Below are 12,500 nucleotides of genomic sequence, written 5' to 3' on the forward strand. Positions count from 1 at the left end.
CTGACCACACTTTTTGTCTAGTGTGGACTATGGAGATCAATAGAATTCTATATAGGGGAAATCACCTCAGCTTTAATGAGCTGCAAGTCTCAGTCAGTCCTGGTTTGTATTTTTAATTTTTTCTTTTTAAAATTAGAAATCAGGGAAAAATCCTATTCCTTTGGGAGTGGAGAGTACTATGTATGTACTATTACTTTCACTAGATCAATGCTCAGTTTTAAATTGTTTTTCCTTCTATAAAAAGGCATAGCTAATAGCATCGGACATGGGACACAAAAAACCATGTGATTTCAGTAACATACTTTAAAAATATCTTCTCTTAAGGAGTACTGCTGGGTTTTTTGTGGGGTGATTTTTAGGGTATGACATTGTAGACAAGTACATCCTCTTAAGATTCTGTCCATTCTGTCCATTGTCTTAGTAGTTAAAAAGAAACCTGAGTAGCACTTTGATAATAATTTTGTTGTAATTAACTTTGTTACCACTACTGGTTAAAATATTGCTTTATAGTCTTTAGGGTACTTTTATATTCTACTGTTGCTTACCTTCACAACAAAACCAACATATTGATACAGTAGATGTTATTTGGGCGATATGGAGACTGAGTCGCAGAAAGGGTAAGCAATTTGGCCATGGTCTTGTAATTATTACTACATCTGACCCAACAGCCCAGATTCCAAATTAGGCTGTCCAATTGAATTATTTTTCTTCTTCCCCAATTAGACAGTGTAGGGAAGTTTACTCACACTGTGCCATTTTCTTTTCTTGAAATCCAAATGGAATCTGAAGTTGGGTTATTCTGAGGGAGGAGAGTTAGCGTTTCCATGGTTTTCTATGGAGTCAGAATCACCCAGTGTGGAGACTAGTTAACAGGTTAGGAAACATAGACTCTGAAGGTATGAATTGAAGTGGTAATAAAAGCACATTACCAAATGGCAATGTAAGTACTGGAATTCAAGCCTTCCAGCTCCTGGTTAGCCACTCTTTTTATTGTGTTATGATGAATAAAGTACCAGTTAGAATAATTGTTGGGGAAATGCTGTCAGAATAGGATTGCAAGTTTTCATGTCACATTACAGACCTGGGCAGGAGCAGGAGATGAAGACCTCTTACTATCATGCCATCAGTTTGAGTGACTGAGCCCTACCTCACTCAGCAATCTTTCTAACTAGCATCGGGTATTACCCACAGTATTTTGATTAATAAGAAGTAATAAGTAGATCACGTTTGCATCTGTTTTCTTTAAAGCGAAAGTCCTTATATTTTGGAAAAAATCCTTTACAGTGCCAAAATACATTTTTTCCTATTTTATATCATGATTTCTAAATGCATCAGCAGGGAATATAATTGAAAAATGACAACCAGAGAGTGAAGAGTTGCTCAGGAAGACTGAATTTTAATTCCATGTTTTATAATCTACCCTGGATCTCACCTTCGCACCTTAACTTTTTACCAGAAATTTACAGATTTTATCTCCTTTGTGTAATTGTTAAGTGCTCCCCAATTTACATACACATCCTGCCCCCTGTCAGTCTCAAGTATTAAATATGAGTGAGGGAATGAGTAAATTAGTGAACTGTAACTATATACTAAAGTCTTCCTATAGTTAATGAAGTTTTCTAAACAGAGTAGGTATAAAAATGGAAATATTCTTAAACAGGAGAAGATTGCTAAATGTTCGCAATTCCTTCATGAAAATCAATCACCTATAACTTGTAACAATTTTTATTAATAGGAAACCTGGCATAATAAAATTACAAGTTAAGGATAGTCATTATTTTTGAGTCAAAATGGAAGGCAGACTAACATTTCTAAAGACCTCTTGGGAATATACTTCCATTCCCATTAAAAACTGATGGTTTTGTTAATTTTCCTAAAAATCATATGCAGTGTTTTTTGCTTTCTTCCATATAGCAGCATATTCTCTCTGGCCTTGAGATAGCCCATCATGAATGGTAGTATCCCTTTAAAAGGAACAAAACAATTGAATGGAATTTGCAGTGAAGTTGAATGTCTAGTAAAATTTTAATTCACTCTCTTAAGGGGAAGTACTTGTATCCCTAACACATGGAATTCCCCCACCACAATCCCTTCCAAATGAAATTATGTTTACCCTAATGGGATGACTAATTTTTTTTTTAAGATTTATTTATTTATTTATACAAGCACTGGGTACAGTCAGAAGCGCGGGAGGGTGAGAGGCTTCACCAGAGCCAGAGCGGGGAGCAAAACAGGTAGACTGATGAAGTACACTGCTGAGGGGCAGCAGGTGCAGCAGGAGAGGTCTGTGTGCCATGTGGGACCCTCGCTGGTGGCTGGGGATCGTACCAGCGCTGCAGAGGCCGCGGGCAGCTTTGCAACACAGCGCTCAACAGCTGCGCCACTGGGGAGGCCTGGAATGACTAATTTTTGTTGCCACTTTTGGATTGACCTTAACTTCAGTTTTTTTGTGCTAGGCAGTGTGCTAGGCCATGAGTATACCGCATTCAGTAAGGTGTTGGGAACCGATTAAACTTTGGTCCCTTACAAACAGCATTTATATACTGATTCCTTTGGAACTCATGTTCTTTATTCTTCTACAGTTTGTCAAGAACTATTTGAGTGCTGGTGTTTTGGGCACTACTTTGTAGTGCTATGTTTTGGGCACTAGGTAGGTGCTATAGTATCTGGAAAGAAGAATAAAACTCATGGACTTTTCATCAGAGAACTCACAACTTAGTGGGATGTGTGAAGCATGTATCTAAGTATGTAATTTTAGAGATAAAAACTGCTGGGAAGAGTCAGTAGAAAGACATTCTGGTTTCTGAAATGAGGGGGTGGTTTCATAGACTGGGGGGATATGGCTGCAGGGGAGGATGATTTGAGACAGAGCTATGTGAAGCAAGGAAGGAAAATGAAAAAGTATGAGACCCATTAAAGGACAGTGCAGGGTGAGTAACTAAAAGCTTATAAGGATGGGAATTAAGGTCTCAGATTCTGTTAGGATCAGCCTGATAGAAGATACTGAATTCCAGACCTAGGAGTTTACATTTAAATTAGCAGGCAGTGGGCGCCCACTGAGGGTTCTAAACAGCAGACTGACACCAATCAGAGCTTTTATTTTTTTTATAGCAGTGCTTTTCAACAGGACAGATGTGAAGGATATCATTTACCTAGTGTTAACTAGGAACCCAGCACTTTCTTGTAACTCCACCCCCTCTCTTACTCAAGAAAGCATGTTGGGAAACAATTGAAGGAAAAATATATTAAAGAAAAAGCTAAATCAACTTTCATTTATTTTGAAAAACACACACATTTACTTAGTGTTACAAATAACATACGATACACTTTAAAATGGATCATGACTTGGAACTGTGTGATGGGACAGCAGTTAAGGACCAAGGTTGAGAAAATACAACAGGTAAAGATAATACCCAAGACTTAGATTTAGAGTAGACTGAAGTGAGGAGACACTGGATATAGTGAGAAAGAGAACAATTAATAAGGTATTACATTATTAGAAAATTTGATACAGGTCTGAATTAGTGTTTGCAGTGGAATTGAAAGAGGAAATAAAGTTTATAGAATATACTCTATGGATAGCGGTGATGAGGAAGTGAAAGGAGCCTATATGAATCTGAAATTTCAAGCTGGGGTATCTCATAGTAATAGAAATAAGTGGCTCGGGAGTTAAACACAGCGCTATCAAGCTATCACCAGCCACTGCAGCAAGAGTTCGATTGCCGGCAGGCCAGGGAGTAAACCACATGGTGCAGCAGACCTCTCCTGCCTTGCCCACTGCTCCCCTAAGCATTGTATTTCAGTAGATCTGCCTGTTCTGCTCCCACTTTCTCTGGTGAATCCTCTCACCCCCCTGCACAACTCTGGCTTATACCCCCATTCTTGTATGCATAAATAAATAAATCTTTAAAAAAAAAAAAGAAATGAGTTGCTTTGAATTGGGGAAGGGAAAAAAGTGGAATTCAGTTTGGCTACTAAATTTGTCTTATGGAATGCCTCCTATAAGGTTGGAAATCTCGAGCTTCTTCTCTGGAGCATAGTGTAGATGTAGATCATCTATAAATGGGGTGTTTTTCCCAAAAGACTTCAGATAGGAGGAGATGTTCTCCATTCTATTTGTGAATCCTCATTTGAGTCATAATTTTTCAAGTAACTATTTAACCCTTAAAATTATTAATGATTAAATTTCCAGTAGCCTGGTACCTTAAATTTTCAGTCCCTTAATTGGTGGTAAAGTGAATATAAGGAATTAATACATATTCCAGGAGTAAATGCTCATAAAAAGGAGGTGAATTTCTCTAGGTCAGTATAAAGGGGGCTCTTTCCAATTCTTTGCAAACCTCTTATTTATTGACAACACATTTATTAATGACAAATACAATTTTCTTACACATTGCAGGCGAGTGCTTTTTATCCTCATATTTTTTGCAAGCTTTTTTAAAAGTCTTAATTAAAAGACTGTCTAAGCCTCTACACCTCGTAATATATCACATTTCTTGAAAGCTCTGTTGTATCTGGTTTTATCTTTTGAAACTTGACAATCTGGACAATTCAAGTGGAATTCCAGGAGTAGATATTTAAATTTATTTTGGACCTCAGCTGCTTTTATTGATCAAAATTGTATCTATGGATAGGCATAGTTCTGGTTTCTGCATATAGATTTGCTTTTGACTACTGAGGGGCTGAGAAAATGACTTATTTTCACTAGTTTGTAGAAGTATAGAAACCACATTCATTGCCTGTAAATATTAATGATAATGAAGTCCTGAAAGCCTTTGTCATACAAGAAACTCAGAATCGGAAATTAGATTTCAAAGTATATTTTATATACAGTGAGTCAGTTGCATTTAATGACCTGTCTTATTGTCCATGATCTTGGCTACAGAGGATGGTTACTTGAAATTAAATAACAATCTACCTTGGCTATTAATGTTGATATTTTATTGAATGTCTTATAAATCCTAGTAACTATAGAAAATTTTTACTGATTAATATTCCTCCCCTATTATACTTTTTTCCTCAACAACTTGTGAAGATAATTTTTGGATACAAAAAGCAAACTGATCAGTGAAGAGGTTGTTAGGGGTGGAGGGGAACAATGATGATAGGGTAATTGGATAAGGACCAGAGGGATTACAGTACCAATTCATAGACTGGGAGATAAGTGTAATGAAGGGTTGATGACAGACTATTGTTTAATTTTGACAGAAATAATCCCCATCATCCTCACTGGAACTTTTCTCTCAAGAAAGATCTCGAATTAAAACTTGGTTTATATTTATATGGTGCTTATATATGCTAAATTTTCTGATATAGTCCAAATTTCACGTAATTTTTTTTCTGCTTAAGGCAACTCATTTTTAAATTTTGCAATAAAGTAGAATTGTCTTAAAACTTTTATTTGCATTGTTATATAAGAAACTGTTGGTCAATATTTCTTATTTTTAAATTTAATATGAAATATTGATTATTGACATTTTTTAGTCATTCATAATATTTATTACAGAACCATTTTGATTTGTATTACTTCCTTAGAAGCACAGCCACGTAGAGAAATGCCTTTTGTTTATCTTAAAAGAAGTCATTAATTTGAATCCCAAATTATCCCCTTTTAATTAAAGAGTTGCTGCTTTTTTTTTAAAGATTTATTTATTTATACAAGAACTGGGGTACAGGCCAGAATCGTGAGAGGATTCACCAGACAGAGCAGGGAGCAGAACAGGCAGACTGACCAATGACACTGCTGAGGGGAGCAGTGGGTGAGCCAGGAGAGGTCTGCCATGCCATGTGGGTTTCTCCCTGGCCGACCGGGAATCAAACTGGCACTGCAGAGTCTGCTAACAGTTCCACAGCACTGTGCTCAACCCTTTGCACCACTGGAGAGGCCCAAGAGCTGCTGCTTATTTTGCTATTTGAAAAAAAAGAAAAAATCAGGTAGAGTAACTGACTAGTAGGTGAGGGCAGACAGAATTTTCGCTTAAGCCTATCAAGACATCAGTTTATTTTCAGACAGTTTTAGAATTATTAAGTACAATCGAATGTGGAAATTGTGCAGAAAATCAAGGGAATCCCCCTCTCCCATGATGAAATGCACTGAATTGAGAATTATCATGGCTCATTTTTTTTTAAACGACATTCCTTTTTTTTTTTTTTTAAAGATTTATTTATTTATACAAGCACTGGGTACAATCAGAAGCACAGGAGGGTGAGAGAATTCACCAGAGCCAGAGCGGGGAGCAGAACAGGCAGACCAACGAAGTACACTGCTGAGGGGAGCAGTGGGTGGCAGGAGAGGTCTGCACGCCATGTGGGACCCTCACCCGGCGGCCAGGGATCAAACTGGCATTGCAGAGGCTGCGGGCAGCTTCACAGCCCAGCACTCAACTGCTGCACCACTGGGGACGCCCATGGCTTGTATTTTTGATGGGATTATGGCTCAGTTGAATCGCCTCTAGGCCTCGCCTTTTTGCTGTTGTCCTTTTCCATTGGCCACTGGTTATTTTCTGACAGCATTCCTGCTCCTTCCTCCTCTGGTGCACACAGATGGAGCCCAACTTACAATCTTTTGACTTTATGATGGTGTTAGCGTGAAATGCATTCAATGGAATTCAGATTTAGAATTTAAAATTTTGCTCTTTTTCCAGGCTTGTGGTCTATTGAACTCTAGTCTCTTGTGATGCTGGGAAGCAGCAATGAGCTACTTCCTAGTCAGGTGCGAGGTCACTAGGGTAAACAAACTATACAGACTGTTTTTCACTGTCAATACAGTAGTCAATAAATTACATGAGATATTCAACACTTTATTAGAAAATAAGCTTTGTGTTAGATGATCTTGGTAGGCTAAGTGTTCTAAGCATGTTTAAGGTAGGCTAGGCAAAACCATGATGTTTTGTAGGTTAGTTGTATTAAATGCATTTGATACATTAAATGCTTATGATGAGCTTATTGGAACATAGCCCCATCGTCAGTCAAGAAATCTGTACACACCTGTGGGAGGCCGAAGGTTGTTTGAATGGTGTTCTTAATTATGTTGTGCTTCCTGTATAGATTTATGTAGGATTCCTTTGCCATATTCTCCTGTTTAGCTTTTTAATTAATTGTATTATTTTTATTGAGATAATGTTTATTTGCAATACTGTAATAGGTTAATACCTCTTTAGATGTGTGTCACCACACCACACCCAGTACCATGACCTTCACCATAGTCCTCCACCATAGCCCATTGGGCCTCCTCCATACTTTGCTCCCCACGCTTTCCCTCCCCATCTGGTAGCCTCATTCTGTATTTAAATTTCTAGGATTTGTTATGTTTGGTTCTGTCTGTTCCTTTGTTTTATTTCTCTATATTCCACAAATGAGTGAAACCATCTGGTATTTGTCTTTTCCTTTTGACTTATTTCTCTAAGCCTAATTCCCTCATTTTATGCATGTTGTTGCAAATGGCAAGAGTTTATCTTTTGCTTTTTATAGCTGAGTAATATTCCATTTGTGTGTGTGTATCTACATATCTATATATATATAAATATATACCACGTCTTCTTGATCTACTCATCTATCATTGGACACTGCATTGTTTCCATAACTTGACTATATAGTAGCATGCAGTGAATGGAGGAGTATATATATCCTTTGAATTAGTGATTTTTGATTTGCATTTCTGTAATGATAGATGATGATGAGCATTTTCTCATATCTGTTGACCATTTGTGTGTCTTTGGATAAGTGTCTATTTAGCTTTAGTGCCTGTTTTTTTTTATTGGGTTATTTGTTGTCTTTTTGTTGAGTTGTATGAGTTCTTTGTAGATCTTGGGTATAGACCACAGACCAATGGAATAGAATTGTCAGCCCAGGAATTAACCCACAGTATAAACAGTTACTCTATGATAAATGAGCGCAAGAGTGTACAATTGAGAAAGGACATTCTCTTCAACTAATGGTGTTGGGAAAACTGGATAGTCACATGCAAAAAAAATGAAACTAAACTATCTCAAACCAGTCACAAAAATTAATTCAAAATGAACTGAGGTCTTGGATGTAAGACCTCACCCACTGACTTAAATAACCTTCCAATTTTGATCCTTTCTCATGTCTTACTTAGTTATTAGCTGCTTAAGACGATTAAGTAAACAATATCTGGTATTTACATCGTCTTTATTATATGCTGGATCTTTTCTAAGAACTTCACCTTCTTGAGCTTTTAATCCTTAGGGCAACTTTTAATCCTTAGGGCAGAATTATAAATTATCCCCATTTACAGATGAGAAAACCAAGGCACAGAAAGATCTTAATTGACTTGTCTTAGGTTTAACAGTAAGTATAAACAATGTGATTCCAGAGCCCAGGCTCTTAATGATTGTGGTAAACTAGCTCCCTAGGAAAGAAGGTATGTTGTCACACAGCCCTGTACTGTGAAACTTAAGGCTAAACAGTTTTCCTGAGTCAGAGAGCTTGTAAGTCAACACTGTAGTATACAAACAGTATTGCCTGTGTACACACTTATTAGATTTCCCAGTTTACCCAAAGAGTTGTGGTGTTTTTATAATTCTCAAGAATTAAGTGCTTGTGTAATTCTTCTACTTATGTCATATAGCACTATATGTCTTTATAAAAAAGGAGTCTTAACATATAAGTGCTTAACCTTTACTTCTTAATGATGAGCTTCTAAATTGTTATTGTGCTGACATAATTAGGTGTAACGCCTAAAATGCTTTGTGTATATAGCTATAAAAAGAAAGTAATGCGATCTAGGACTGACAGTAAAGCTGTATCTAGGAAAAAATCCTATGGAAGGTTGAAATTGAATGTGGTAACTGCAATTATCTAAAAGGAAGTCTATTACCTTATGATAAAACTGTCAAAATAATGATTGGGTACTCCCACAAATTGTACAGAGAATCAATAAAACCAATATTACGTCACGGTTTGAGAATTTAGGAATTCCACTTTCTCCTAATTCATCAGAGAATGCTAATATATTTAAGAATGAGATAAGTGTAAGATTTTTTTTTTCCTGCATCATTTTATAAGTAACTTTTTTTAGAGCAAATATACATTACTTTTAGAAGCTTGAGGAACTTCATTCTTAAAAAAAATACAAATAGTATGCATTTGTTAATCATACATAAAAATACACAGACAACATGAGTTACTGACTTCTACCTTTCAAGGACATAAAACACAACATCTTGAGAAGATCTGCTTTGTTGATAGCAGAATTCTGTTGATTCAAGATCTGTGGCCTTTTGGATCATTAGTTGATCTGTGATGTCATTGCATAGAAGTTAATATTTGTATTTTAATGGGGTTTACGGCCTCTCTGGTGGCCTAGTGGGTAAGTCTCAGCACCATTACCTCTACAGCCTGAGTATAATCCCCAGCCAGGTAGCTAATCCACATATGGCGCAGCAGACCTCTCCTGTCTGGCCAGCTGCTCCCCTCAACAGTATATTTCAGTCAATCTGCCTGTTCTGCTCCCCACTCTGTCCCTGGTGAATCTTCTCACCCCCACACCTCTGGCCTATACCCCAGTTTTTCTACACAAAATAAGATAAAGTAAAATAAAACAATTTAAAAAAATGGATTTACCAAATTGTTCTTGCTAAAACTGAATTGTATATATTAATGACTGATTTTTTTTTCACTTTTGTCTCTCAGTCTAAGAAGACATTTTATTTTTGATGATTTCAAATGTTTCTTGTCTTGACTCATCTCTTGGTTTCACATTCATACATATTTGTTTACTTGCACTACAACTTTGTTGATAATGTACCAACCGTTTACTTATTCCTCTAGAACTTGAGGGACTAATAAGAAATTTTTGTAGGTAATGTGTAAAACATTTATAGAAATTTATTCTTCTAAAATGTATTGATTTTTTTTGACCCCTATAGTAACTCTGACACAGATAAAGCAAACGTTATTTTTCATTTTTATAAATAATAAAAAGATGCTAAGGGAAAATGACCAGCTTAGCCATATAGTTAGAAAGGGCAAGAGTGGAGACGTAAATTTGGATCAATCAAGCCTACCAGGTCATCTGCTTACCCTTGTTTGTGTGCCTGAAATCAGGAAAGAACAAATAAAAGCAGTGAGCAAGGGCAGGGACATAGGTCTTCTGATTCAGAGTCTCCCTCTTTTCATTATTTAATGAATTTGAGTTAACAGCATTGTTTAGATACTAGGCACTAGGTGCTAGTGCCTACCTTCTCTTAATATCAGAAACGTTTATTTTCTTTTTACCTAAATGTCTCCTATTAAAATTTCTGCTTGTTGAGTTGGATCCCATTTTCATCCTATACTAGCTGGATAATTTCTTTGGGATCCATGGATTGTTCTTTTTTGAAACTGGACAACAACATCTATCATCATTGTTATATAGAATAAAATTGATTTTGTAAAGTACCTGCCATGGTGCTTGCCACATAGTAGATACGCAAATGATTGTGATTTTTGTAGTAAATAGCAGTCATGTTCTAACAAATTATTACTTGAAATGTATGAAGGAATTAATTTACCCTTCATCTTTCTTAATTCCTCTGGAAATTGAAATTCTCTGATAATTTTGGAGATCCATTTTTGAACCCTTTTGAAATACTTTTTATGATGCACTATATGGGTGAGAAATTAATTATGGTCTTAGAAATGGAAACTGAACTCAATTTCCTGACTTCTTTTACTAGTTTCTTTTTTCTTTTTTTTTTTTTTCTTGAAGATTTAATTATTTATTTTATACAACTGGGGTACAGGCCAGATGCGCGGGAGGGTGAGAGGATTCACCAGAGCCAGACCAGGGAACAGGCAGACTGACGAAATACACTGCTGAGGGGAGCAGCGGGTGAGGCAGGAGAGGTCTGCTGCGCCATGTGGGACCCTCGCTGGTCAGCCGGGATTGAACCTGCGCTGTAGAGGCTGCAGACAGCTTCACAGCATGGGGCTCAACCACCTGCACCACCAGGGGAGGCCCTAGTTTATTTTTTCTTAAAGTAACAAATTGTCTATTTGATCTACCTGTATATTTGCTCATGAAGTTTACAACTTTTAGACTGCTACAATTACTCATAATTATCTCTTACACCTTCTTATAGGAGTTCTTTTAGCCAACACTCAGTGTTTTTGTTGATAATAGAAGGGATGCATGTTTCATGAGTTATTTCTGGGGCCAGCAATTCCACAAGAAAACTTTTATTTCTCAAAGTAAATTTTTATCGGAATAATTTTATATTTACAGAAAAGCTGTACAGAGAGTTCTTGCTATACCATTCATGTTTTGGTCACCCCTATTGTTACTTTCTACATTACTGTGGCACATTTGTCAACATTAAGAAACTCAAATTGGCAGGTACTATTAATCAAATTCTGGCTTTTATTTGAAATTTACCGTTATGTCTAGTAGCCTTTTGCTGCCCCAGGATTCCATCCAAGATCCCACTTTGGTTTACTTGCCATGTTTCCTGAGTCTACCGTGATGTGTGACACTCTCTCTTTCCTTGTTTTTTGATGACAGTGATGGTTTTGAGGAACATTCATCATGTATTCTCTAATGTCCCTCAATTTGGATTTATATGAAGTTTTTCGATGATTAGATGAGTGTTACAGGTTTTTAGAAAGAATATAAGGTGAATTTTACTTATCATGGGGTACATGGGGTATAATTTATCACTGGCTATGTTATCATTAATATCTTATTTAAGGTAGGTAGTATTTGACAGATTTCTCCATTATAAAATAACCTTATTTTCTTTCCCATACTGTAGCCTTTGGAAGCAGGTCACTAAATTTAGCCACACTCAAGTTAAAGAGGGAAATTAAACTTCATCTCTTTGAGACATGAATATCTAGATATATTACTTGAAGTTCTTCAATAAGGAAGTCTCGTCTCTTCTGTTTTACTTGAGCATATATTTACATATGCGGTCATGTGTCTTTTAATGACATGGATACATTTTGAGAAATGTGTAGTTCACTGGTCTCATCATTGTGCTAACATCATGGAGTATAAGTACCCGGCCTGGAGGGATAGCCCTCTATGTCCCTATCACGACCACATACAATGTGAGATCCATTGTTGACTGAAATGTCGATAAGTGACACATGATGTGTACAGTTGGACTGTCCACATCAGCGGGTTCCACATCCACAGATTCAACCAACTGCACATTGAAAATACATACTATTGGGTCTCCCTGGAGGCACAAGGGGTTAAGTCTCAGCATTATAAAGCTATCCCCCGCCACTATAGCAAGCGTTCAATCTCCAGCCAGGAAGCTAACCCACATGGTGCAGCAGAGCTCTCCTGTCTTGCCCACTACTCCTCTCAGCAGTGTATTTCAGTAGATCCACCTGTTCTGCTCCCCACTCTGTCTCTGGTGAATCCTCTCACCACCCCCACTTCTGGCCTACATCCCAGCTCTTATATGCATAAATAAATAAATCTTAAAAAAAAAAAGAAAAGAAAATACATACTGTTAGTTAGGCCTGAGAAGGTTATGTCTGTACTGAAC

The 12,500-nt window shown here is 36.9% G+C and overlaps 1 protein-coding gene across 6 annotated transcripts in view; it reads left to right on the forward strand.

Annotated features, from left to right (window-relative positions):
• Window positions 1-12,500, forward strand: part of CDIN1 (CDAN1 interacting nuclease 1) — a gene marked incomplete at both ends in the record, with an annotated part of 207,844 nt that overhangs the window by 71,018 nt on the left and 124,326 nt on the right. The gene's annotated exons all lie outside the window — the stretch shown is intronic.

This window comes from Talpa europaea (assembly GCF_964194135.1).
Source record: "Talpa europaea genome assembly, chromosome: 8".
NCBI classification, from domain to species: domain Eukaryota; kingdom Metazoa; phylum Chordata; class Mammalia; order Eulipotyphla; family Talpidae; genus Talpa; species Talpa europaea.